Raw genomic sequence first — 16,301 nt, 5'->3', positions numbered from 1 at the left:
ATTAAATTTTGTGACAAATTAAATTTTTGTTACAAAACAATTAGAGTTTTTGAAACAGAAAGTTATTTTGTTACAAAATATTCTGAATTTTTGCAACTTATTTTTTTTTTGTTACAAAATATTACTATATTTTGTAACAAAACACAATCTCATTACAAAAACTAACATTATTTGTAACAAAATAAAACAGATTGTTACAAAATATTATCATGTTTTGTAACAACTTGTTTCCTTTGTTACAAAACATTATCCTTTTGTAACAATCACTAATTATAGTTACAAAATACTATTTTTTTGTAACAATTTTAAATTTGATACAAATTTTTTGTTACAAATGTTCCATTTTCTTGTAGTAACTCCTTTCTTCTGAGTTGACCCATTATTCACAGGATTCCTTTCAGAAGTGTACATGAATTGGTTATTTGCAACCATTTCAATGAGTTCTTGAGCTTCTGCAGGCGTCTTCTTCAGATGAAGAGATCCTCCAGCAGAGCTATCCAATGACATCTTGGATAGTTCAGACAGACCATCATAAAAGATTCCTATGATGCTCCATTCTGAAAGCATGTCAGAAGGGCACCTTCTGATCAATTGCTTGTATCTCTCCCAAGCTTCATAGAGGGACTCACCATCCTTCTGTCTAAAGGTTTGGACTTCCACTCTAAGCTTGCTCAATTTTTGAGGTGGAAAGAACTTTGCCAAGAAGGCATTGACTAGCTTTTTCCAAGAGTTCAGGCTTTCTTTAAGGTGTGAATCCAACCATGTCCTAGCTCTGTCTCTTACAGCAAAAGGAAAGAGCATAAGTCTGTAGACTTCAGGGTCAACCCCATTGGTCTTGACAGTGTTACAGATTTGCAAGAACTCAGCTAAGAACTGATGAGGATCTTCCAATGGAAGTCCATGAAACTTGCAATTCTGTTGTATTAGGAACTAATTGAGGCTTAAGCTCAAAGTTGTTTGCTCCAATGGTAGGGATAGAGATGCTTCTCCCATAGAAATCAGGAGTAGGTGCAGTAAAGTCACCAAACACCTTCCTTGCATTGTTGCCATTGTTGTTGTTTTCGGCTGCCATGGTTTATTCTTCTTTGAAGAGTTCTGTTAGGCCCTCTAAAGAGAATTGTTCTTTAGCTTCTCTTAGCTTTCTCTTCAAGGTCCTTTCATGTTCAGGATCAGCTTGAACAAGTATGCCTTTATCTTTGTTCCTGCTCATATGAAAGAGAAGAGAACAAAAAAATAGGGAATCCTCTATGTCACAGTATAGAGATTCCTTGAGGTGTCAGAGGAAAAGAAGAATAGAAGGAGGAGGTGGAGAAGAGGGAATTCGAACTTATCAAGAGGGACAGAGTTCGAATTTCACCTTGATGAGGAGTCTTAGTCCTTTAAATAGAAGGATGTGAAAAGAGGGGAAGAATTTTCGAAAATAATTTAAAAAGATTTTGAAATAATTAAAAAGAAATTTGAAAATTTGATTGAGATTTTCAAAAACTAAGATTAGGAAAGAAATAAAGTGATTTTTGAAAAAGATTTTGAAATTAGAAAAAGATATGATTGAAAAAAATTAATTTTGAAAAAGATGTGATTGAAAAGATATGATTGTAAATCAATTTAGAAAAAGAAAAATTTTTAGAATTAAAGTTGATTACTTGACTATCAAGAAATTAAAAGATATGATTTTAAAATTTAAAGTTTGATCCTTTCTTAATAGGCAAGTAACAACTTGAAAATTTTGAAGTAAATCTTTAATTATAGCAAGGATTTTTGAAAATAGTAAAAATAAATATAAAATGGAAAGAAATTGATTTTGAAAGAGATATGATTGAAAAGATATGATTTGAAAAAGATTTGATTTTGAAAAATTATGAAAACTTGAAAAAAAATGTGAATTAAAAACAAAATCTTCCCTCTAGTGTTATCCTGGCGTTAAACGCCCAGAATGGTGCCCATTCTGGCGTTTAACGCCCAAATCTCTACCTTTTTGGGCGTTAAACGTCCAGCCAGGTACCCTGGCTGGCGTTTAAATGCCAGTTTTTCTTCTTCAATGGGCGTTTTGAACGCCCAGCTTTTTCTGTTTGATTCCTCTGCTGAATGTTCTGAATCTTCAATTCTCTGTATTATTGACCTGAAAAGACACAATTTTGAAAGTATTTTTGAATTTTTAATGATGAGAAACAATCAAAATATAATTAATCTTAGGAAACTCAAATCAAACAAACAATGCATGCAAGACACCAAACTTAAAAATTTTCATATAAGAGACACTAACAAATTGAGAATGCATATGAGAAACAATAAAATACACAAAACAAGAGAATTTAAAGATCAGAGCAATGAAATCATCAAGAACAACTTGAAGATTAATGAAGAACATAATGTATATATTCGAAAAATGCAAGAGGAATAAAAACATGCAATTGACACCAAACTTAAAAATTGATACTAGACTCAAACAAGAAACATAAAATAGTTTTGATTTTTATGGTTTTATAAATTTTTTTGTGATTTTCAAAAATTATATGGAAAAGAAAATAACGGGATTCAAAACTTTTAATGAGAATTCCAGGAATCATGCAATGTTAGTCTAAAGCTTCAGTCTAAAAAGATTAGACATGTTTGGCCAAGCTTCAGCAAGACATTACATTCAGCAGCTAAATTGATGAGAATCAATCAGCTTTCGTGATGCTAAGAACATCACCTTGAAACTCTAGAATTCATTCTTAAAAATTCTGAAAAGTACCTAATCTAAGCAACAAGATGAACCGTCAGTTGTCTAAACTCAAACAATCCCCGGCAACGGCGCCAAAAACTTGGTGCACGAAATTGTGATCATCAACAATGGCGCCAAAGACTTGGAGCTCTTAAACGTGAATCACACTTTGTCACAATTTTGCACAACTAACCAGCAAGTGCACTGGGTCGTCCAAGTAATAAACCTTACGTGAGTAAGGGTCGATCCCACGGAGATTGTCGGCTTGAAGCAAGCTATGGTCATCTTGTAAATCTTAGTCAGGCGAATTCAAATGATTATGGAGTTTAAGGTGATGAAAATAAACATAAAATAAAGATAGAGATACTTATGTAACTCATTGGTGGATTTCAGATAAGCGTATGGAGATGCTTTGTTTCCCTTGAACCTCTGCTTTCCTATTGCCTTCTTCCAATCATTCATACTCTTTTCCATGGCAAGCTTTATGTTGGGCATCACCGTAGTCAATGGCTACATCCCGTCCTCTCAGTGAAAATGGTCCTGATGCTCTGTCACAACATCGGCTAATCAGCTGTCGGTTCTCGATCATGTCGGAATAGGATCCATTGATCCTTTTGCGCCTGTCACACGCCCCACAATTGCGAGTTTGAAGCTCGTCACAGTCATCCCTTCCCAGATCCTACTCGGAATACCATAGACAAGGTTTAGACTTTCCGGATCTCAGGAATGGCCGCCAATAATTCTAGCCTATACCACGAAGGTTCCAATCTTAGATTAGACACCCAAGAGATATGCATTCAAGCCATTGCTAGTAGAACAGAGGTGGTTGTCAGGCACATGTTCATAGGTGAGAATGATGATGAGTGTCACGGATCATCACATTCATCAAGTTGAAGAACGAATGAATATCTTGGAGAAGAAATAGACTTGAGTTGAATAGAAAAACAATAGTACTTTGTATTAATTCATGAAGAACAGCAGAGCTCCACACCATAATCTATGGTATGTAGTGATGACATGTCACCATGTCATGTTTTTCTATGCTTTTTCATACAAGAAATTTATGATTAGTGCTTAAATATTGCATTCTTTGGTGCTTAAATGGTATATTTCTTTGATCTTTTGATGAAATGAGCTTGGAAGCAAAAATTTTGGCTAAGTTAAACTTGGGCGCTCACAGCATGACCATGCCTCCTTCAAAGGGCTATAACTTGAGCTACAGATATCTGATTGATGTGCTTCCAGTTGCATTGGAAAGCTGACATTCAGAGATTTCCAACGATATATGGCAATCTATATTTGACATAGAATTGAGGCACGGGTGAAAGGCATCTTTAAGGGCCAAAAACAAGCGAAAATGAATCAAAGTGCTTCCACCAGGATTCGAAGAGGGATACCAAGGGAAGACACTAAGCGCTACTCTTGTGCCAAGGAAATTTGCTCCACAAAGTGCTCCACCCAAGACTTGAACCAAGGACCTCAAGGACAAGTAAAGCCCTTGCCAAGAGCTTTCAAGCTCTTGCAAAGAGCTTTGTTCTCTGGTCACAAGGAAGGAACGTGCGCACACTTTGGCAAGGAAGGGAACCAAAGCTCTTGGCCAAAGCTCTTGCCAAGAGCCGAGCTTTGCCCTGGGAGCAACACCCATGGGCTAAAAATTCAACCAAAATTCCATTTAAATTCAATTCCTCACCAAATTGAATCAAGGCCAACCAAACCCATTTCTCCTCAAATCCAAAGCAAGCAAAGCCCACACCATCACTTCAAGGCACAAGAACAAGTTAGCTTAGGAATTTATTTTTAATTGTAATTTGTTTAGAATTTTATTTTTCTTTTTCATTTTCATTTTCATTTTGTGAAAAGCCTATAAAAAGGCATCTGCTTCAATTCACTAAAGGAGCTCCATTAGAGAGAGGAGGAGGCTGGCTCCACTGAGGAGCATTAGAATTTGAGAGCTCTCTCTTAGTTTTCATTTCTGTTTTAAATTTTGGATCAAGAATTGAAGGAATTCTGTTTCACTTGATCTGAAATCTCTTTGTTCCTCTTCTGCATAAAATCTGAGTTTCCTTTATTGCTTTCATCTTCTTTTTCTTCTGCAATATTGTTTTCTTGTTGGATCAAGGAAGGATTTGAGATCTAGACTTGTTTTCTAGTCTCTTCCACTCCTGAGATCTTCAACCTTCTTTTAAATTGCTGCAAATTAAGCATAGTCTTTCTGTTTTCATTCTTCAAGCAGTTTTACTTTCTGTTGCATTGCTTCCAATTTACATTTCCTGCAATTTACAACTCTTGCAATTGCTCTAAGTTCTTATTCACTGAAATTTTGCTTCTCTGTTTACATTGCTTCCAGCACCCAGCCCTTTACATTTTATGCAATTTACATTTCTTGTCATTTAAGATTCTTGCAATTTACATTTCTTGCTCTTTAAGTTTCAATGCAATTTATTTTCTGCAACTTCAATTTCTCTTGTCATTTACTTTCTGCTGCTTCAATTGTCACTCAAATCACTCAATGTTAGCTTGACAAAACTAATCACCCACTAAAGTTGCTTGATCCATCAATCCCTGTGGGATCGAGCTCACTCTAAGTGAGTTTTACTACTTGATACGACCCAGTACACTTGCCGGTTAGTTTTGGGTGTTTTGGAAAATTCAGTTTTCCACAAAAATACCATCATGTAGAAACTCCACCGTTGAGAATACATAAGAACAAGGTCTAGGCATGGCCATGAGGCCAGCCCCCAAATGTGAAAAGATTTATGAAAGTATATGAAAAGTGTGTAAAATACAATAGCAAAAGGTCCTATTTATAGAGAACTGGTAGCCTAGGGTTTACAGAAATCAGTAATTAATGTAGAAATCTTCTTCTGGGCCCACTTGGTGTGTGCTTGGGCTGAGCATTGAGGCTTTCATGTGTAGAGACTTTTCTTGGAGTTAAACGCCAGCTTTTGTGCCAGTTTGGGCGTTTAACTCCAGCTTTTGTGCCAGTTTTGGAGTTAAACGCCAAAATTCTTGAGCTGACTTGGAACGCCTATTTGGGCCATCAAATCTCGGGAAAAGTATAGACTATTATATATTTCTGGAAAGCCCAGGATGTCTACTTTCCAACGCAATTGAGAGTGTGCCAATTCGGCTTCTGTAGCTCCAGAAAATCCACTTTGAGTGCAGGGAGGTCAGAATCCAACAGCATCTGCAGTCCTTTTTCAGCCTCTGAATCAGATTTTTGCTCAGGTCCCTCAATTTTAGCCAGAAAATACTTGAAATCATAGAAAAACACACAAACTCCTAGTAAAGTCCAGAAGAGTGATTTTTATTTAAAAACTAATAAAAACATAATAAAAACTAACTAAAATATACTAAAAATAATGCCAAAAAGCATATAAATTATCCGCTCATCATGCATGCGCGTGGGTTTCAGATATTCTTCTCATGCGTACGTGTGGATGACACATGCGCGTGGCCCTTAATTCTCCAAATGCTCATTTCTTCATGAATTCTCCACTTTGCAATGTTTTGTCTTCAATTCTTCCATCTAATACTTGCCTTATGAATCTGAAATCACTCAACAAACATATCAAGGCATCGAATGGAATTAAGGTGAATTAAAATTGGCGAATTTAAGGCCTAAAAAGCATGTTTTCACTAAAAAAGAAATAAAATAAAATAAAATAAAGTGAGTAATTAACTAAAAAAATCTTTCGAAATGTAGAAAGAAAAGGATTTAAAAAAAAAACTTTCAAATTAAAAAAGATAGAGGAAATGTTAAAGGACACCAAACTTAATTTTTGAGATTGAATGAAAATAAATAAAATAAAATTCAAAAATCAAGGAAAATATAAATAAAACAAAGATCAAAAATCAAGAAAAATAAACAAGATCGGATTCAATAATTAAAAAGAAAATTGATTAAACCAAAAAAAGAGAAAATCACTAACGGGACACCAAACTTAAAATTTAAAAATAAGAGAAAATAGATAAGGAAAAATTCGAAAATAGAGAAAAATAAGTAAAAGTAAAAAATCGAAACTTGAAAGAGAAAGTAAATAATCAAATCTAATAAAAATACCTAATCTAAGCCACAAGACAACCGGTAGTTGTCAATCACGAACAATCCCCCGCAACAGCGCTAAAAACTTGGTGTGTGAAATTAGAACTCACATAACTTTACCGGCATGTGCACCGGGTCATCCAAGTAATACCTCAAGTGAGTGTGGGTCGATCCCACGAGGATTGTTGGATTGAAAAGTAGTAGTTATCTTGCTGGGCTTAGTCAGGCGAACAGTAAAGAAAGTTGTTGTTGAAAAATCATAAGACAGATAAATAAGAAAAGCAATAAAAGATTGGTGTAAAATCAATATAAGAAAACAGTTAAGGTCTCGGAGATGTTTATCTTTCCGGATCAAAACTTCTTACTAACTATTTTAATAATGAATGATTCATTCTATGGTAAACAGTAAGTGATTAAACCCTAATTCCTTAGCAATTTAATCTCCTCTAATCCTCATCAAATGCCACTTCCGTGGTCATCCAATTCGAATTAAAGGGTGAAATTCAAAAAACTAGTTTATACCACAAAGGCCCTAATCACCCCAGATCCTCGCTGAATAGATGTTCCCATGTCCCCAATAGGTTGTGGATTAGACGTCTAGGAGGTGTGTTCTCAAGCTATAGTTCTTGATACCTCTTTCGAGTCTCACAAGAACTCATGTAGAAAAAGGGTCATACTTCCGTTCCACCCAGTTTCATTAGATTAAGAATGAGAGCACACCTTAGAATTGAATCAAACATATATTAAAATAGAAGAGTAATAATATTAATCCATAGAAATAAATAGAGCTCCCAATTCCTTAACGTAGAGGTTTAGTTACTCATAACTTACAGAGAAAATAGGGTTATGAAAAGTGCGGAAGGAAGAAGATCTCCTAAACCTAATTGATCTTCTCCTATAAATACTAACCTAATAATAAATGATAAACCTAAAAGATATTATTTTAAATATAAATATTACAAAGATAAAATAAGATAAGCCTAACAAGTGCCAAAATCCACTTGGAGGCCCAAAAGTGTGCAACTCAGACAGCAAGCTGGTATTCAACGCCAGGATTGGGCGTTGAATGCCCAGAAGGGAAGTGCGCCTCTGACTTGATGCCCCTCTGCTGGCATTGAACGCCACTTTGGGAGTTCAGCACCCAGGGGGGAGCTAACAACATTTTCCTTTCTTATTCCAGGCTTCTCCAAACTGCTCCGAATTTCACCTAAATCATAAAAACATGAGAAAAATTCAAAGTAGCATCCAAAGATGAATTTTTCACTAAAATATAATAAAATTTAATAAAATCTAACTAAAAACAATATAAAAATAACTATAAAAAGGGTATAAGATGCTTACGCAACAAATAGCTACCGATTTACATTGGACCAATTTGACCGGCTGGTCAAGTCTGGTTTTCAGAATCATGCTTGTAATTCATTTTGTGAATAATTGGTTCGTGAAATTAGAACTTGCACAACTGAACCGGCAAGTGCACCAGGTCATCCAAGTAATACCTCAGGTGAGTGATGGTTGAATCCCACGAGGATTACCGGATTGAGCAAGTTGTGGTTATCCTGCAAATCTGAGTAAGGCGAATAAAAAGTTGATTGTTGTTGTTGTAGGCGCATAAACAAAACAATAATAAAAAGACGTTGAAACAATGATAGGAAATCAGTTAAGGCCTCGGAGATGCTTGTTCTTCCAGACTAATACTTTTTACTCACTACTTTAATGATGAGTGATTCATTCAATGGCAAGGCTGTAAGTGATTAAGTAATGGCTCGTGGTCATTAAAGTCTCAGAGTTGTCAATGAAGCTCAGTTCCAAATATTGAATGGGGCTATTAGCTCTTTACTTCTGAACAGTTTTGGTATTTCACTTTCCTTTGAAGCTCAGAAGTATTGGCATCTCTTGGAACTAGAATCTGGATGATATTATTGATTCTCTTGATTCTTGAACACAGCTTCTTTTTTGTGCTTTTCACCTTTAGACCTAGCTGTGACTCTAAGCATTTTATTTTCAAGTATTACCACCGGATACATTAACGGCACAGGCACTTAACTGAGGGAACCCTTTTGATTCGAATTTAGCTTTGCTTAAATTCCCAGACAGTGGTGCCCATAGTTCTTAAGCGTAGTCATTTATTGCTTTGGATCACGACTTTAACTGCTCAGTATAAAGCTTTTTACTTGACACCTTTGCACCACAAGCATATAGTTAGGGATAGCAACTCATTTGAGCTTTTTAGGCCAATTTTTGACCCTCCTAACCATTGATGCTCAAACCCTTGGATCCTTGCTCTTGTCTTTTTTCTTTTGAGCTTTTTATTTTTCTTTTTCTTTTATTTTTTTTTTGCTACTTTTTTTTGCTTCAAAAATCAATATTTTTGAATTTTCAGAGAACCAATAGTACTTCTCTAAATTCACTGTTCTTCAAGAGCCAATATGCTCAACTTCAATATCAATTATGCACAGTTAATTCATACATTCAGAAAGTAAATGCAAGGCTACCACATCAAAGTAATTGGAATAACATATGATATAACTCAAGATCTTATGTATTTTACTACTTCATTTTAAAAAATTTTCTTTTTAAGCTTTAATGAGTAATGCGTGAGATATCTTCTGCCCAATTTTTTTTTTTTTTGAATTTTCAAAATTGAACTACTAGACTGGAAAGCAAAGGAAATCTTAATAGTGATCATGCAAGAGCTAGAATAGATAACAAAAAATATAATAGAATACTGAAAAATAGAAAGAAAGGGAGAATAAAACTCAACCACCTTAGAGCTGATGGTTGCTCAGGCTGTGCTCTTCTATGAAGATGATTCACCTCCCTTTGGTGCTATTGATGATACTATACACCTAGAGCTTGCTCTGCAACACTAAACTTAAAAAGTTTGCTTATCCCTAAGCAAAGAAAACTTGGTCCCTCTTGGCATTGAACGCCAGAACTGCTTCCCTTATGGGCGTTGAACGCCTAAACTCTCTTCTCCTTTCTGGTATTGAATGCCAGAAAGGGGATGCCCTCCAGGATGTTCTGTTTCTCTCCCATGCGTTCCTGTTTCTGTTCTAATGGCAACACATGATCATAAACGTTAGAAAAACTAAGAAAACTATGAAAAACAAGAGAAAATAAAATAATATTAAATCAAACTAAAATAACTGAAATAAAATAGAAAAGAAAATACAATGGGCTACTTATGGTTGGGTTGCCTCCCAACAAGCGCTTCTTTACCGTCACTAGCTTGACGGTCAGTTCCTTTAAGGAGGAAGATAGTCATAGAGGAATAAATCCTCAGTCCTCACTGGGAGCTTCCTTCCTGTGCTCTCATGGATCAATTTAATATGCTCAAGAGACAGGATTGGGCTTGCAGGGAATACTACCCTCATCCCTGCTGAGAAGCCTTCAGTGGGGATATTGTTGTTTTTCTATCCCCTAGGCATCCTTCTGTTGGGACCTTCCTCATTGTTTGATAGTGCACATTTGATGACTTGCATCATCTACCCTTTTTTTCTTATCTAAAAAGGACCATAAAAGAACATAATCTCATTAAATCATTGCAATTCATGAACTAAATGATGAATATTATGGTACATTACTTTGAAGTGGGTTTGTGCTGAATTTCAGGTGGAAAGAGCAATAAAAATGGAAGAAAACAAAAAATAAGGCTGGGCGTGTAGAGCTGGGCGTGCCACTTGGAACAAACGCCATGAAAGTGTATGGGCGTGGCACGCCAGGAGCCAGGCGTGGCACGCCAGGAGCCAGGCGTGGCACGCCAGTTGTATTTTCCAGAAAAGGTTCTCAAAGCTTTAAAATGGGCGTGGCACGCCAGTTACATTTTCCAGAGAGCAAAGTTGAAGGCCACAAAGGGGGCGTGGCACGCCAACTCCATTGTACACCATGGGTGTGCCACTTGAACTTGTGGGCGTGGCATGCCAGAAGAGGACACACACTGAGCGTGCCACTTGGTATCGAAGGCGTGGTACACCAACTCTAACCCAACACTTGGGCGTGCCACTTGAGGACCTAGGCGTGGCACGCCAAGCTTGAAGGAAACACACCAATATGGGCGTGCCACTTGAACATCAGGGCGTGACACGCCAGTACAAGTTTCCAGAGGAGGAGGTGAAGGGCCAAACACTTGGGCGTGCCACTTGGTATTGAAGGCGTGGCACGCCAACTATCATTCCTCACTTAGGCGTGCCACTTGAGTCTCAAGCATGGCACGCTAATGCTAAACCACTCACTGGGCATGCCACTTGGTGTCGAAGGCATGGCACGCCAGCCTCATCACTCAACAAGAAGAAGATTGGGCATGCCACTTGAGCTTCAAGGTGTGGCACGCTAAGACTAGAAGACCATGGGCGTGCCACTTGAATTTTGGGCGTGGCATGCCAACCAAGAAACCAAACACACACAATGGGCCCCCGCTAGTTTAATTTTCCAGAGAAGAAAACGGTGCACACAATGGGCGTAGCACGCCAGACCCTAGGCGTGACACGCCAGTTCAAGGTTCCAGAGAGGAAGATGAAGCACACAGTGGGTGTGGCACACCAGACCCTAGGTGTGCCACGCCAGTTCAATTTTCCAGAGAGGAGAAGAAGAAGAAAAAACCTGGGCGTCCCACTTGGGATCGAAGCCGTGGCACGCCAGGCTAACCAATGGTTGAAAAAGACCCTGGGCGTGCCACTTGGTCTCGAGGGCGTGGCACGCCAAGGAAGTCGGTTCAAAGGGCATGCCACTTGAGGAGCTGGGCATGGCATGTCAAGCCAAATTTAGTGGCTAGGCGTGGCACGCCACTCAAATGCCAGGCACACGCCAAGCTTGAGGAGTCACATTTATTAAGTTTTTCTTTCCCTCTAGCTGTAATTTTCTTTTCTCTTTTGTATTTTCTTAATTCTAGTGATAGGAGTAGTATAAATAACCCCGGAAAGTACTGAGAAAGGGGTTGGTGAGTAGTTGGTTCATTGGCAAGTAGTGTTGTTAACTTTTACTTTTCACTTCATCTCTTCCATCTCTTGTACTTTTCTCTAAGCTATGAGTAGCTAAATTCCCTCTCATTGGGAGAGGAAGCTCTGTTGTACTTGATGGATTAATGATAGTGAATTTCTTCTTCTCTTCATCTTCTCTTTGATTTGCTAGAAGGAATTTTGTTTTAATGCTAGTGTTCAATCATCTTGGGAAAGAGGTTGAATGCAAAATGGGTTTTATGGGAACCTTGGAAAAAGAAACATGAAACCATACTTGAAATCCCTTCTCACAATTGAGTAGATCTGGGTTTTGGTGATTGGATTTGGTGACATATAATCCAACCACTATTTGGATCTATGAGGATGTGTGGTATAATCAGGGACCAAGCATATCTCACTTCATGAGCAATTATACCAAGGAATTGGCTGATTATCAAGATTTGAGAGATTGAATCACCAAGGGATTGGGGTTCAATCAATCATGATTGCCAAGAGGTCAATGAGTTGCATGATTGAAGATGAGATGAGCTGGATTTAATCCAAAGAGAAGAATATCTCCTGACCCCAATGAATTTCCCCTATTCTTATCTTCCATATTCTTTATAGCTTTCTCTACATTCTGTTATTCCCTATTCCCATTTATAATTCAGTTATTTATGTTTCAGCACTTTACATTCTCGTCATTTACTTTTCTGCACTTTACTGCTTCTCTTTACTTTTGAGTCATTTATAATTCTGCTAATTTAAAATTCTGCAATCACAATTTATATTGCTCAGCTTGACTAATTTACCCATTGATTAAAATTACTCAAATCTACCAATCTCTATGGATTTGACCCCACTCCTAGTGGGTTATTGATGAGCGGATATTTTATATGCTTTTAGGGGTATTGTCATATAGTTTTTAGTAGGATCTAGCTACTTTTTAGTATATTTTTATTAGTTTTTATGCAAAAATTATATTTCTGGACTTTACTATGAGTTTGTATATTTTTCTGTGATTTTAGGTATTTTCTGGCTGAAATTGAGGGACCTGAACAAAAATCTGATTCAGAGGCTGAAAAAGGACTGCAGATGCTATTTGATTCTGACCTCCCTAAACTCGAAATGAATTTTTTGGAGCTACAGATACCCAATTGGCGCGCTCTCAATTGCTTTAGAAAGTAGACTTTCAGGGCTTTCCAGCAATATATAATAGTCCATACTTTGCCCAAGCTTTGACCACAAAAATTCGCCTTTAACACCAAGTCTTTACCCTATTCTAGCGTTAAACGTCAGAAACAGGTTGCAAACTAGAGTTAAACGCTAGAAACAGGCTACAACCTGGCGTTTAACTCCAAAAAAAGTCTCTACACATGAAAGCTTCAATGCTCAGCCCAAGCACACACCAAGTGGGCTCCGAAAGTGGATTTCTGCACTATCTATCTTAGTCTACTTAATTTCTGTAAACCTAGGTCACTAGCTTAGTATAAAAACTACTTTTAGAGATTTATTTTGCATCTCATGACATTTTCAAGTTTTACATTGTATCTCTACAGCATGACTCTCTAAACTCCATGATTGGGGGTGAGGAGCTCTGCTGTGTCTCGATGAATTAATGCAATTACTTCTATTTTCTATTCAACACGCTTGTTTCTGTTCTAAGATATTCACTCTTACCTAACCGTGAAGAATGTGATGATCCGTGACACTCATCATCATTCTCAACCTATGAACGCGTGCCTGACAACCACTTACGTTCTATCTGTAATAGCTTGAGTGTATATCTCTTGGGCTCCTGGTTCAGGAGTTTGATTGCCTCTCCTGACAACAGAGCGTTCAAATCGCTTAATCCAGAGTCTTCGTGGTAAAAGCTAGAATCAATTGGCAGCATCCCTGAGATCTGAAACGTCTAAACCTTGTCTGTGGTATTCTGAGTAAGATCCGGGAAGGGATGACTGCGACGAGCTTCAAACTCACAAGTATTGGGCGTAGTGACAGACGCAAAAGGATCAATGGATCTTATTCCAACACAAGTGAGAATCGACAGATGATTAGCCATGTACATGGACCCTTTTCACTGAGAGAACGGATGGTAGCCATTGACAACGGTGATCCACCAACATACAGCTTGCCATGGAAGGAGCCTTGTGTGTGTGAAGAAGAAGATGGGAGGAAAGCAGAGATCCAAAAGACGAAGCATCTCCAAAACCTCAATCTGTTCTCAATTACTGCATAACAAGTATTTATTTGATGCTCTTTTACTTTTTACTATTGAAATTAAGAATTATCGGTGATATCCTAACTAAGAATTACAAGATAACCATAGCTTGCTTCAAGCCGGCAATCTCCGTGGGATCGACCCTTACTCATGTAAGGTATTACTTGGACGACCCAGTGCACTTGCTGGTTAGTGGTACGAGTTGTGAAAAGTGTGATTTACAATTCTCGCACCAAGTTTTTTGCGCTGTTGCCGGGGATTGTTCGAATTATTGTTTTTGGTTAAAATTTTTTTTAATCCTTATTTTCTTTTTTTAAATTTTTTAAAAATTTTTATAAACTAATAATTGAGTTTTTTGTTTGAGTTTAGTTTCACATTTTAACTTTGGTGTCAATTGCACGATTTTATTTTTCTTTCATTTTTTTCGAATTATTAGTGCTTAGAATATAAAAATTTTTAAGTTTGGTGTCCTTTGTGTTTCTGTTTTCTTAAAAATTTTTCAAAAGTTGTTCTTAGCGTTCATCGTGATATTCAAGGTTTTCCTGTTTGTTTCCTTTGTTTTGATCTAAAAATTTTTGTTTCCTTTATTTTTCTCTTGGTTTTCGAAATTTATATTTTAATTTCTAATTATTTTATTTTATCTTATTATTTTTATTTATTCTTAATAATTCGGTTTGTTTCTACTTAAATAAAATAAAAACAAAAATATATTTTGTTTGCAATTCATATCAATTCCATTTTATCCATCATGGACCTAAATGGAAATGAACAGTCCAGAAGGACTCTGGGGTCATATGCTAACCCCATTACTGCTGCATATGGGAGTAGCATCTGTATACCTCCCATGAAAGCAAGCAGTTTTGAGCTAAATCCTCAGCTCATTGTCATGGTGCAGTAAAATTGCCAGTATTCCGGTCTTCCACAAGAAGAACCTACTGAGTTTCTGGCACAGTTCTTGCAAATTACTGACACAGTGCGTGACAAGGAGGTAGATCAAGATGTATACAGGCTGTTACTATTTCTGTTTGCTGTAAAAGATCAAGCTAAGAGGTGGTTAAATAACCAACCCACAACAAGCATAAGAACATGGAAACAGTTATCAGACAAATTCCTAAATCAATATTTCCCTCCAAAAAGGATGACACAGCTAAGGCTGAACATCTAAGGCTTTAAACAAGAGGATGATGAATCCCTTTATAACGCCTGGGAGAGGTACAGAGAGATGCTAAGGAAATGCCCCTCTGAAATGTTTTCAGAGTGGGTGCAATTAGACATCTTCTACTATGGGCTTATAGAAAAAGCTCAGATATCTATAGACCACTCAGCTGCTGGATCTATACACATGAGAAAGACTATTGAAGAGGCTCAAGAGCTTATTGATATAGTTGCTAGAAATCAGCATCTGTACATAAGTAATGAGTCCTCCATGAAAGAAGAAGCTAAGGCAGTGTCAATTGACTTTAGTCCTCAGGAACAAGTTGTTGAACTCAATCAGCAACTATCTTCTATAACAAGGCAATTAGCAGAATTTAAGGAGATGCTACAAGAAACTAAAAATTCTAAAAAGGATATAGAATCACAATTGAATCAGACAAAACAACAGTTTTCAAAACAGATGACCGAGGAGTGCCAAGCAGTTCAATTAAGAAGTGAAAAAACATTAAATATCTCAACTCAAAGCAGCAGAAAGCCAAGAAAAGAACAGCTGACAGAGGATGAGCAATCTGCTACCCAAAATTCCTCTGAGGACAGTAAGAGCCCAGAGAGGAATAAGTCTGGCCTTCAAACGCCAAAAAAAGATGAAAAATTGGCGTTAAACGCCCAATCCATGTCCAGTTCTAGCGTTCAAACGCCAGTGAGGGATCAGACACCTGCAAGTGCTGATAATAACTCCCTCAAGAAGGGTTTTCAACCTACCTCTATAGGAAATGAACCTGCAGCAACTAAGGTTAAAGAATATAAAGCCAAAATGCCTTATCCTCAGAAACTCCGCCAAGCGAAACAGGATAAACAGTTTGCCCGCTTTGCAGACTATCTCAGGACTCTTGAAATAAAGATTCTGTTTGCAGAGGCACTTGAGCAAATACCCTCTTATGATAAGTTCATGAAAGAGATCTTAAGTCATAAGAAGGATTGGAGAGAAACAAAAAAAGTTTTTCTCACTGAAGAATGCAGTGCAGTCATTCTAACAAGCTTACCAGAAAAGCTTAAGGATCCCGGAAGCTTTATGATACCATGCACATTAGAAGGTACTTTTACCAAGACAGCTCTTTGTGACCTTGGGGAAAGTATCAATCTAATCCCTGCATCCACTATCAGAAAGCTTGGCTTGACCGAAGAGGTCAAACCAACCCGGATATGTCTTCAACTTGCTGATGGCTCCATTAAATATCC

Source organism: Arachis ipaensis, chromosome B09, assembly GCF_000816755.2.
Source record: "Arachis ipaensis cultivar K30076 chromosome B09, Araip1.1, whole genome shotgun sequence".
Taxonomy (NCBI): domain Eukaryota; kingdom Viridiplantae; phylum Streptophyta; class Magnoliopsida; order Fabales; family Fabaceae; genus Arachis; species Arachis ipaensis.
This window is presented reverse-complemented; position numbering follows the sequence as displayed.